We start from the raw sequence: 13,297 nt of genomic DNA, 5'->3' as shown, positions 1-13,297 counted from the left end.
TTTTGAGAATGTAATCATGGGGAATTTGTGTTGTTATGAGATTCATGAAATCATGGTGAACGAAAAATGTTTACATACTAACAATAATAATAAACTTAAGACAGAACCAAAAAGGCTTTTTGACGAAAAGTTCGTATTACATTCAAAAGTATCTATATTAATAATTTCGTCAAGGGCTACGGTAGACTGGATCGAAACCTTATATGAATAACAAAGCATAAAAAAATAACGATTTTGAGTCGACAACATATATCCGCAAAATTCGGATAATGGAGAATTTCGTTAAATTCCCATTGAGTTATAATGTACTACGTACTAGAGAAGACATGTCAACTAGACTGTTTCTGGCACGCAAATAGGTCCATGGACCGAAATTCAATTAGTATGTGCTCAGCGGTTGCTGTGACAACACGCCTGAGTCCAGTTTTGTTTTTTGAAATATGCCATCCTATAGACGAAAATACTGTTCAAATAACTCCAGATACATATTAAGTAAAAATCAAGGAATGACTTTTTACCATTAAGTTGTACATTTATGCACTTTAAAACACTAATTTCATTTTAATTTTTTAATTACAAGGCGTCACCGCGGCGGCAGCCATTTTACGAAAATTTCAAAGAATAAAAATCGCAGACTTGACACTGACGCATAAATTAGTATACGAAAGGAAGGTATTAAATACAGCAATAAAAATATTTTTTTAAAGATTATAAGCACTTTGTAAACAATGTCAAAATTTTCATTGGGATGTTTAAAAAATGAAGAGTCCTAAAAATGTATTCATAGCATCCTACGACACGAAAAAAATGTAATGTTTGTTTCTACTTCTATGCTTTACTCGTTAATAAAACCATAGCGATTATTCTAGACAAAACCTAGGCCCGAAATTTGCATAAGATTCCAAGAAAGAAAAATCTAAATTATCTTTGGCACGTTTCTGTTACAATTTGAGCCACGATTTTCAGCGTGAAATATTTCACTTTTATTTAATGAAAACCAGAATTGCTGGAAAATTTAAAAAAAGTATTTGTTCTGCTATTACGAAATAAATCTTCATTATTATAAATTTCTTTGGCTAAGTGAAAACTAACGCGTTTTTCAGACCTTATTATCAAGTTGGAGAGAATGTTATTTATATTAGTTACTTTAATATTTTTATATAATTTAAATGTAGCATCTTTTACGATGAGATTACATTAGATGCCAAATTGAAGATACGTATTACATTGCCCGTAAATTATATGACCACGGCACACCAAGCTGAACACTAAATTCTATGTAGTTGTAATAGGGGTGTTTTGGCGATAAAAATCTACAGTCTGATGTGATGTTGACTATAGAATTCGAAGCAGCTCATGAAATCAAAAGTAACATTGGTAAATAAGTAAGTAAGTTATAAAATTATAAATCTAGCTCTTAACTGAGTCAGTGCCTGAGGTATAGGAGCGGCCTGGGAGGGTGTTCACCATATAAATGCCCGCCGCAGGAGAACCAAAGTGACCGACATAGCTCGCAGAAATGCTAAAATCAAGTGGCAGTGGGCAGGGCACACAGCTCGTAGAGACGATGGCCTTTGGGGCAGAAAAGTTCTCGAGTGACGACCACGGGCTGGAAGACGTAGCGTGGGCAGGCCTCCTACTAGGTGGACCGACGATCTGGTAAAGGTCGCGGGAAAAGCCTGGATGCGGGCAGCGGAGGACCTTGCATTGTGGAAAACCTTGGAAGAGGCCTTTATCCAGCAGTGGACATCATTTGGCTGAAACGAACGAACGAACGAAATGCCTGACAAACAGAATGCAAGATGCCTATGCCTGAAAATTAACTAATCTAAATAAAAACCTAAATAATAATGGACATCACATTAAAACCCGCACAATGGCTGTACATTCGCTAATGACACCCGAATAATGTGCCGATGGTTTAATTATCGAAATAAACCCTTTTTATTGCACGTCCACTAAATGATTTGCCGCTCATGTTCACCGTAATGGGGTAATCGACTGATTAGCGGGAATAGACAATCGCGACCGCAAATAATTATTTTTGGAATACAAAATACATATTTTATTAAAAAAAGCCACTGGGGCAGTTAGTTTTCGAGTGGCGACCACGGGCCGGAAGACGTAGTTTTGGCAGGTCTCCCACTAGGTGGACCGATGATCTGGTGAAGGTCGCGGGAAGTACCTGGATGCGGGTAGCGCTGAATCGCTCGTTTTAGGAATTAACTAATTTAATGATACATGCTTGATACATTGTACTCGTAATCCTAATAATAAATAATATTCTGCTACAAATATTAAGTACAGGTTCTTCGATTAAAAGTCTTCAAATCCTGCTCAGGAAACCTGATCCTCCTTTGTTCAAGCTCATTGTTGTCATAAACCAAACTCAAAAACGTCACCTCTAAGTACACGCCATAAAGGGTTTGAGTGGTTTAAGCATCGTTATATTGTACCAGGGCAATAATATAAACAACCTCGGGTGAAAGCATATGGTTTACTGGCTAACCCTACGCGCCGCGTGACCGGGTCAATTTTACCCCAAGTCTAGGGTTACCAACTGAGGATAAAAACTTCGAAAAATATGCTGGTCCTTTTCAGCAGCTTCTAAAAACAGTTCCACTCCAAGTCTAGGGTTACCAACCGGGGACAAAGAAATCGAAAAACGCCGTGGTCCTTTGCCGTGGCCCTTGAAAAAAAAAGCAGAAAACGGACAGTTTCAGCTGGTTTTGCTTCAAGTTTAATCGCCTCAAACTTTTTTTTGCTGTGTTTATTTGCAATCAGTCCGAAGACTAGATCTGTTCTATGATGCTGTCATGCGGAGTGGCTTCCCATTGGAAGCATCAACTCATTGTCGTCTCAAACTAAAACAAATCCGTGCAAATACGGATGGATGACAACCCTCACCCCGACATAACCGTTACATGCTTAATGACGGGTGTAAAATGTCCAGCTACGTATAAAACATTTAACTAATCTAAGGCCGCCCATATTGTCTTTCGTCAGGCAAAAATAAGGAAAAGAATGACGAGATGGGACATGTAGCGTGAACTGGGTCAGTGGTTTTTGCCGATTTCAGTTTAGTATGCGAAGTTTTGTAAAAAGAGAAGGAGGAAATAGTAACTTTTAGTTTGTAAGCAATACTTTAACATTAGCTCCTAAGATTTTTTGAACATTTTTCACAATAATATTAAAAGATAAACAAAATAATATAGGGTGAAAGTACCACTAGTTGACCATCAAATTACTCTAAAGTTTAATTCTCACAAAGTAATAATATTCTTGTAATTTCCTCAGTATGAATGATTTCCTAAAATCACTCTCGTATAAGTATGTACAGATATCTAAATGACCAAAAAAGCGTGAATCCAATGTAAAACACATTAATTCCAAAAAACAGCTGGAAATAGTGCGTCTATTCTCAATACCGGCGACACATCATTCACTGTCTAAGAGGGTCCGTGCCCCGGGACGGCCGTAAACTGGACCGGACGGGTCCCTAAGGTCTAATACGTCATTTGACAGGTTAAAGGACTTGTACTGGGCATCTTGGTGGACTATATCTGAATATCTTTGCGTGGAAATGGACTTAGAGAGATTTGTGGGGAAATTAAACGGATTAACACCATTTACAAATGGTTGCTCTGGTTATTTTAACTCCATTGTGACATACATAAGTATATTTCCATACAAAAATATGACATTGACAGAAGAAATTGCTGTTGCTATGTGCGAGTTAAATGGAATTTGGACAAGTCATGATCGCAAATGCAGTTTAGAAAGAAAGAAACATTTCAATTTTGAACTATTAGGTGGTTACGGGTAGATGTATGTAACGGAAAAGGTAGTTCAAGGTGATACACGAACCAATCACAGAGCTCTATTCAACGCTGTGCGTTTAATTTACTGCTTCACTTAAGCAAGCATCGTTTGTGAATTCGGGCGTGAATCTTCGAGGTTAAGGGACACGTCGATTTAAAACATAATCCAACTTATGATAGCCTCACTTTAGGTTACATTTAAAGGTGTCACCGAGAGTTATATTTAATCAATAGACCAAAGAGCAAGGTGGAAATGTTTCCCATAACCAGTGGAGAGCTATCAACATGTTTTAGGAAGGTACGCTCTACAGGGTGTTAGGTAAATGGGTATATGAGCCGACACTAGCCCATGTTAACATGGTTATACATATAAATGGTATGGTGAAGTCAGAAAATTGATATCTTCATTTTAATTATTTTATTTTTCATACAAATCGGATTTTATAAAATTTATTTTGTATGAAAATTTAAAAAATTATAATGATGATATCAAATTTCTGACTTCACCATCCCATTTATATGCCCATGTTAACATGGGCTAGTGTCGGCTCATATACCCATTTACCTAACACCCTGTATACCATAATTGGGAATGAGTGGTGAGAAAATGTAGGTCGTGGCAATACCCCTAATCTGCTTACTCGTGTATCAATATAATGAGGGCTGATTTCTCTGGAAATTATAATGATGTGGTTTCCGACAACGTATTTTGATACATTAGTTTAAAGGTTACGTTTGACTGTAAATTTTTTAAATTGCTTGTAAATCAAGATACCTATAGATAGTTTATCTATTTTTGTACATAGAAAGAAAGAATAGAAATCATTTATTTGCGTAAGAGACACGGTACATACTCGTATTTGTTCAAATTATACATAAAGCAGTATGTAAGTGCATGCGTGCTCTACCGAATGTCGGCATGCAAAAACTTAACAAAAATGTCACATTAAATAAATTAAATAATAATAATAATAAATACACTTTATTGCACACCAAACAAATAACATAACAGAAGAAAAGGAACACACAAGGTACAATTAGGCGGTCTTATCGCTATGAAGCGATCTCTTCCAGACAACCTATGGTGAGGACAGTTACTTGAAACAAATATGAAGGGGAAGGCGGTGTCGACACTAAAGAAATAAATGATAACAAAAGGCAACAAGATGTCCATTAATAAAATCATAATAATATTACATGCTTGTCAGGTACACATTCATTTACATTGTTTATTTAAGTCAAATTATTCTTTCTTTAATTAAAAACACTTTGAATTTTGAGATGAACTAAATAGTAGTAAGATTGTGACCTTTTTCTAATAAAAGTAAATACAGCTTATTTCGCTTCGCAATACCCGAAGTATATTTAAATAATAACTTAAGTCATCATTATTTTATCGCCTAGGTTCCACCCACTCTTTGGATCATTTACTTAAATATTTAAGGTGCTTATTACCCTTACCACTTGAAGGGTTAACTCGTCCTTTACCAAACGACGGTTTAGACTCTTGATAATTCGGGTATTGTTAGTGATCATAATAGATTCAGGAGACAACACTTAACTTTAACCCAGGGGCGTAAATTGTAGAGAGAAGGGTGCTATTAAACGATATTCCAAAACTGTTTTAATTATACATGTTGTGTATTGCTACAGCGTAGTACTTATTATTATTCTGTGCTACAGCTTTTACTAGCAATAGTAGGTAAATGTTATATTATTGACTTTAACAATTTCATAAATATGATAAATGGTCTTTAGTTTGATGAACAATTTAAATTGTATAATCTCAATTTATGGTTTTCTGGAGAATATTGCTTCTCTTTCTCTCGCGAAACTTTTTCTCTCCTCTACTCTTTTGTTACGCAAAACTTTCTATGATATTCCATTAATTTGATATAATTTTGAAGGATATTCTTTTTAATTCAGAACCTTAACTGATAAAGTCTAAGGCTCGGTTGCACCATCTTACTTTAACTTTCACAAACGTCAAAAAGCTGTCAAAATCTATACAAAAAGCACCGGTTATCGTCAAAGTTACGGTCAAAGTAAGATGGTGCAACCTTTTTTTTTTTTTTTTTTTTTTTTTTTTTTTTTTTTTTTTTTTTGCGCAGGAAAATACTTTGCGTATACCCGCCGCCTCGGGGGAAGCGGCGGGTTATGTGGGACTCCCTTGTCGGATGGCAGCAATAGCGGCTGTCACCCGGCAAGTATACCCACTAAAAACCTGCGGTGCACCCTCTGCGTATTACTGGTACGACGCGGGTTGCTTGCGATTCCAACCACGCCGTACCCACGCATAGCCCAGCATTTGCCGGGCCTCCCGCGCTAAAGAGGGGGTCTGCCGGTACACTGGTAGACCCCCCCAGACAGGGTGGGACCGTGCAATGTGGGTGATGGGCCCCCCGGCCTAACACCCACTGGTCTCACCTAGGGAGGGGGAGGGAGGAGAGCGAATCTCCTCCTTCTTCCTCCCGGCCGTCTGCGCCGGAGCGCGTGGGCTTCGGGATCCTCTTCCCGAGCCCGTTCCGCGGTCTCCTTCTGCAACATCATCTCTTCGCAGAAGGAGACCATGGCGTCCCACGCGCTCTCGCCCAGGAGCATCGCAACTACGACGCTGGGGAGCGCGAGGTCCGGACCAGTCACCGCAGTCAGAGCCCGGCGCTGCTGGACCCAGGCCGGGCACACCTCAAGGGTGTGCTGGGCCGTATCCTCCGCAGCGCCGCACTCGTGACATACGGGGCTCGGCTCCCTACCAATCAGATGCAGGTACCAACCGAAACATCCATGTCCGGTCAGCACCTGCACCAGGCGATAGGTAAGGGAACCATGCCTCCGATGCACCCACTGGTCCAGGACTGGGCGGATCGCCTCTATGGTTCTTACGCCATAGCGGGGACCCGCAAGCTCCAGCTCCCAGCGCCGCAGAAGCTCCTCCCGAGCGAGATCGCGGACGCGCTCCACCTCTTCCATGGCCGGTCGCTCCCCTGCTTGCCGCCTTGACGTTCGGTATCTGTAAACCGCGTCAAGGACCTCGGCCTCCAGCTCCCACGGGGGTAGCCCGGCCAACACACACGCCGCACCGTGTGAAACGGTGCGGTAGCCTCTGATGGCCCGCAGTGCGATGATGCGTTGCGGGCGCCGCAGGGAGGCACGGTTCTCTCGATCGAGAGAACCGACCCATATCGGAGCCCCGTAAAGGGCCATACTCCTTATAACCCCAGCGTATAGTTTGCGGCAACTAACGCTGGGGCCCCTCAAATTAGGCAGCAACCTGCCCAGTGCCGCCGCTGCTCCCACCAACTTTGGGGCCAGTCCCTCGAAGTGGGCGCGGAAGGTCCAACGCCCATCCAGGACGATGCCCAGGTACTTCATCTGGGCACCAATACGCACCCGAACGCCCTCGATAGTGAGGTGGGCACCCGGGGGTGGCCCGCGCCGAGGCCCATGAAACATCAAGGCCTCGGTTTTTTGAGGGGCTACTTTAAGACCTAAGCCCCTAATGCGGGCCACGATCATCTCGGTGGCCACCTCCACCCTCGCGCATAGCTCCGGCAGAGCCCTTCCTGTGGCTACGACCAGTGTGTCATCCGCGTAGCAGAGCACGCTCATCCCTCTGACGAGCGAGCCCCGCAGCACACTGTCGTAGCCGATGTTCCAGAGAATCGGCCCTAGAGCCGATCCCTGGGGCACTCCACAGGAGATTGCGCGCCGGACCATCTCGCCGCGCCCATCAATGAACGCAACCTCTCGGTCCCGCAGGTAGTCCGTCAGCAGCCTGATGAGATAGGCCGGCACCTCGTGGTAGCGGAGTGCCGACACTATCACATCGAAGGGCAGACTGTTAAAGGCGTTGGCGATGTCTAAGGACACCGCCACCGCCCTTTCTCCGCGGGACACGGCCTCCTCTGTCGTTGATTTCAGGGCGGACAAGGCGTCAAGAGTGGAGCGCCCCGCCCTGAAGCCGAACTGCCGGTCCGAGAGGTTGGGTCCAACGTCCTCCAAGTGCCTGGTAAGGCGGGAGACAAGAACCCTTTCGAGGACTTTCCCCGCCTCATCGAGCAGGACAATGGGCCTGTAGGCGGACGGAGAGTCAGCTGGGCGACCCTCTTTGCGCAGCAGGCACAGGCGGCCCTCTTTCCATAGCTTCGGGAACTGTCCGGTCCTGAGGCTTAGGTCGAACAGTTCTCGAAGCTGATCCTCGTTCTCCTCCACCCGCATGACCAGGCGAAGGATCTTGCCGGGAATACCGTCAGGTCCCGGGGCCCTTCGTTTGCCTTGTAGCCTGTCCAGGGCGACACCCACCTCTGCCCTCGTTACTGGGGGAATCGGAGGCTCCGGTTGAAGATTCCTCGGCTGGGGAAGGGCTGGGGCACGATGGTCCCCCTGCGCGGGGAACAGGCTCCCAACTACCTGCCGAAGGAGGTCCGGTTCCATAGTCTCCGTGATGGGCGCTGATTGGCTGCGCAGCTTGTTGCGCGCAGCACGGTATGGGCGCCCCCACGGGTCCGCATCGAGCTCCTCCAGCATGGAGTTGTGAGCCTCCGCCTTGGCCTCCAGGATAGCCACCTTGAGGATCTGCTTAGCCTCCTTGAAAGCCTCGTAGAGGCGGGCTTCCTCCGCTGGATCGCGTGATGCGCGTCGGCGGTGGCGCGTGTAGGCTCTTCTCGCAGCGTTACTGGTGGCCCAGAGATCCGCTATCTCCTGAGACCACCAGTACACCTGCCGTCGGTTTGGCGCGCAACAGGCTCTCGGCATCGCAGAGTCGCAGGTCACCGTCAGAGCCGCGCGGAGGCGGGTGGCACCGGTATCGGCGTCCGGAGGAGGGGTCCTTCCTTTGGAGCACCAAGCTTGGACAATGGCGGCTTCCTCAGCCTTTTCTCTGTCCAGCTTGGTGATAGCCCATCTGGGAAAGGCCGAGCGGCCGGACTGACGAGGAGCATTAGGGCTCAGGGAGGGGGAGATCTCAAATCGGATGTACAGGTGATCCGAGAGTGTCTCCTCCTCCATTACCCGCCAGTTGACCACACGGCGTGCCACCACAGGGGTGGCGAAAGAAACATCCACCCTTGAATTGCCCTGCGGCCGCACGCACGTGTAGTCTGTCCCGGTGTTCAGGACTGACAGTCCGACTTCCGCCGCCCAGTCCTCTAGGGCCCGGCCTCGGACGTCGGTGGCGTTCCCGCCCCAGGACCGTGATTTGGCGTTCAGGTCGCCCATGAGGATGACCTGAAGCGGCGCAAGCCTCTGAATCACCGGTCCCAACACGCGGAGGTACGCCTCGAAATCCGACAGGGGCCGGTTGGGCGAAAAGTATACGCCCACTATCCCGTATTCCCCCCAGACGGCCGACACGAACCCAGGACCTCGCTCCCGTGGCAGGAGAGGTTTTGCGGTGGGCCCCGTCCGACAGACAATCGCCACGTCACCGACAGCGTCCCCTGCCCAGTGGGCTTGGGGGGAGACCCAGTAGGGCTCCGCGGCGACCGCAACATCGATGTTCCACGACGCTAGGGACTGATGGAAGAGATCCTGCGCCCCAGCGGCGTGGTTTAAATTCGCCTGGAGGAGACAGATATGCCGACTAGCCATCAATCATATCTGCCTCCTCGCACACTTCCTGGTGCTCCTCTGCTACCAAGGGGACAAGGACCCCGGCGGCTGTCTTCCCTCTCGTCTGGGGAGGATTACAGTTCCTCCCCCCCATGTGGTGGTTGGCATCTCGGCCATTCTCGGCACAGACCGCGCAACGCGCGTCAGCCGTGCATTCCGCCGCTTTGTGTCCCGTGCTGCTGCATCTGAAGCACAACCCGCTGCGGTCCGTCTGGGAGGGACACAGCTGTCGGGCATGTCCCAACCCCATGCACTTAAAACAGCGCATGGGGCGAGTCTCAAGGATCTGCACGCGGGCCGAAGACCAACCAATCAAGAATCGGCCAGCCTCCGACAAAACCTTGGCCGCCGCGATCGGGCAGCTGAGCGCGACCATCCCTTCGCCACGGGTGCCACGCCTTATCTCTCCCACACGGACCGCCTCTGGGGAGCAGCCTGTCTTGCTGGCCACCGACTCCTTGACCTCCTCTCTTGTGACCGATTCGTCCAGGCCGTAGATGCGCAGGTCAGCGCGCTTCTCGGGCCTGGTGACGATGACGTCACCGCCAAGAGCCGTCCGGAGTTTGGTGGCCAGTTGGTCCGCCTTCTCCTTAGACTCAGCACCGCCAGGGACCTCGATCAAACGGGCCCCCGTCGCCGAGTCGTGAACTTTGACGTTGGGGATCCCGAGCTCGGAGAGGTTCACCGCCGCCTTGGCTTTGGTCAACACCTCTTTATATGTCCTCCCTCTTTTAGCCGCCTCCGGTTGCAGTGTGACCACGATGGCTGCACTGCGGGGGGGGGTCAGCTTGACCTTAGGTTTGGCCGCTGCCGGCTTAGGGGTCCTAGGAGCCAGTTTGGGCGCGGATGGGGCCATCTTGGGCGTAGGAGCCGGGCGTGAGCTGGCGGCAGACGCCGTCTGGGGTTTTCCCTTCTTCTTTTTCCGCCGCGTTACAGTTGCCCATGTCTCTTCCTCTGGGGCAGTGGCGGGGTCCTCTTGAGCTCCCTGATTGGGAGTGCTTGGTGCTTGCCGTGCTAAGGGGGCGGGCCTTGCCGCCGGTGCCGGGACATTCGTGGCTCGAGCCGCGTTCCTAGCGTCAGCCGCCAGTGGGGGGCGGAGAGTCCTTTGGGGTGGCAACCGGCTCTCTATGTCCCCCAGCCTGGCGTCTATAAGCTTCGCTGCTGAGTCGACGGCCCGTTGGCAGGCCATCTGCAGCAACTCCTCAATGGACTCGGCGCACAGCGCTCCCCTGGGCAGAGGATCCGTCACATTTGGAGCCTGGGGCTCGTTATCCTCCACGGAGGGCGCCACCGCCCCGGATGGGGTTGAGGACCTTCTTGAGCCCTTGTCGGCGTTTGCCGCGAGCTTTTCCATGTCCCGCTTGAGGGCGAGGACTTCTTTCCGGAGGTATTCCACCTCCCTCCTGAGGTTACAATTATCCACCCTGAGGCGGCGGTTTTCCTCTGTCTCCGAGCGGGAGACCAACGTGTCTAGGATCCCCGTTAGGTTGGTGACAGACCTGTTCAGAGCGCCCTTAAGCGGGCCCTGCAGGTGTCCCGAGATCTGCGAGACGCGAGCGACCTCAGACACAAATATCCCTCCGCGAGCCCGCAGCTGGTCGAGGTCCAACCTCTCGTGGTCCACGGTTGCCTTCGGGTCCATGATATCCGGCGAGGATGCGCCATCCACTCTGCTCTTCCGCCGTTGGGTCAAGTGGGCCTTGGCCCTCTTGTCCAGCTCGGCCGTGTACCTCTCCTCCTCTAGCTCCTCCATGCGCTCCTTTAGATAAAGGTTGGCCCGCTGAACGCCTCCAGCCTTGCCCTTTCCACGGCGGGCAGAATTAATTTTGGCCGCTGGGGCCACCTCAACCTCGTCTGAGGACGCAAGAGAGTCGTCGACAAGGGGCTGCTCCTCCTGACGGCGCTTACGCGTCGATCTAGAGGGCGCCTTCCTGTTCTCCTTCTCCTCCTTATCGGTGTCCGTCTGGGTTTTGCTATGGTCGTTGGTTTTGGCTTGTGCCAACGGGGCACAGGCCTCCACCTCCAAATCGTCGAAGTCCGTATCGCTGTGTGAGTTCAGGTCCGTAGAGCTATTGCGTGAGTCGTCATAACGCGGTTGTTGCCGCGGAACAGTGGTGGTCTCCCCGTATACTTGAGACCGACCGCCTTTTGGGCGGCCACGGGATTCCCCAGCATGGCTGGGACCCGCCCGGGTATTCTTACGCGTCTTGTCACTGTTCATATTTTATACTGCTTACGGGCGCAGCTGCCCCACCTTACTCCCGGAAGGGGTAGCGGCCGGTGATACTCCACCGACCGTGTCGAGTTTGTAACCGCCCGACACTGCTCCTCGGCCCCCCTCAAACCTTGGCAATAGAGGGTTTTATAGACTTTTCCTTGTCTTGACCCCGACTTCCGTAGCCGGGGCCCCCGGCCCCCCTCCGTTGGGGGGTTACGGGTTGCCCAACAGGCCCGCCGAGTTGACGCAACCTGCCGCGCCGGTGAGAAGTCAGCCGCCCGCGTGACAGAACACGCGGACGTTGCCCGGGATGTACCACGGGGAGGTCCCTCACCATCGCACCCCAAGATGGTGCAACCTACCCTAACTCTAAACTAATCATAACCTTAAGTCTTATTATTATATTTTTTCGTACCTATTATTTATGTAAAACACGGTTCAATTTCATCCAATAACAGATGTTTCCCATTCCTCACAACCAAGTAGGTACTGAAGCTCTGATAACTCCATATAACTTGTGCGAGGTCGCGGAAGTGGGGCCATCTCGCGGCGGGTGACGAACGGTTAATTTCCGCGTCATTTTGACGCATACGTGACCTTTGACCTTGACGCTCAATGAGATAGCTTGATGGCGCGTGTTAGGGTAACCTACCCTACTTTACATCGAGTGACCATGACCATAAGCATATTCTATCAAAGTGAAAGTTTATTTAATAGAAAATAGATTCAGTGAGAAAGTAGAGCTTAAAGTGCATGAATCGAATAAGGGTTTTTATTCAAAAACTTATTGCCCAAATAAAATGTGCAAAGGGTGGACTTAATGCTAGAAGCCTTCTCCGCCATTCAACCTCTAGGTCATACATCTGTGCAATTGTTTCATCTCTTCGTGACTGACTTATTAAAAAAACTCAGTTCATTTAACCCTTAAGTTGCTTCTCTATGCTTTTGTATTTTGAATGCCAGATTTTTTTTTAATACAACATCGTGTGTCGTCAATGATTAAACAAACAGAGAGGTGATTGCTTTATAATCTCATTTCGCATTCACCTATTACGGGTACACTCACACGCGAAAAAACCCGCTCGCGAGCATTTTATCGCAATCTTAAGACGCTCGCGACGGCGATATTTATTTAACGGCCGCTCCTCGGTTTAATAAGGCGATAAACCAACCGGGGGTGACGAAAAATGACGTCATTTAACGCCTAAATTCGAGCTGTTAGGGTAATCTCTCGGGCTTAAAAATGACGAACTTTGATTGGTATGGATTTCGAATTGAGATTTGGATTGGAAAAGGGTTTTTCAAGTTTTGGGAGCCTTGAATATGGTACATTCTCGAGGGAGTTTAAGTACTCGTATGTTCTTAAGTTTCCACGAGCGTATGATTTACTTTACAAGTACTTAAGTAGTGCCTTCTAAGTTAGTAATAATCGTCTGGTTAAGTGAACTAGCTTCTGTCCGCGTCTTCGCTCATGTGTATTTCGACATTTCAAAGTACGGTCATTTGATCTGACAAAATTATAATGATTTTTGTTTCTCCAATCCCACTTTTATTCCCTCTGTTCTCGCTCACTCTACTCAATAATTAAAAAATTAAAAAAAATCTTTAATCACGGAAAAACACAGACTAACACAATCCGATATAATAT

The sequence above is a fragment of the Ostrinia nubilalis genome, chromosome 3 (assembly GCF_963855985.1).
Source record: "Ostrinia nubilalis chromosome 3, ilOstNubi1.1, whole genome shotgun sequence".
Taxonomy (NCBI): domain Eukaryota; kingdom Metazoa; phylum Arthropoda; class Insecta; order Lepidoptera; family Crambidae; genus Ostrinia; species Ostrinia nubilalis.
Note: the sequence above shows the minus strand (reverse complement) of the source record.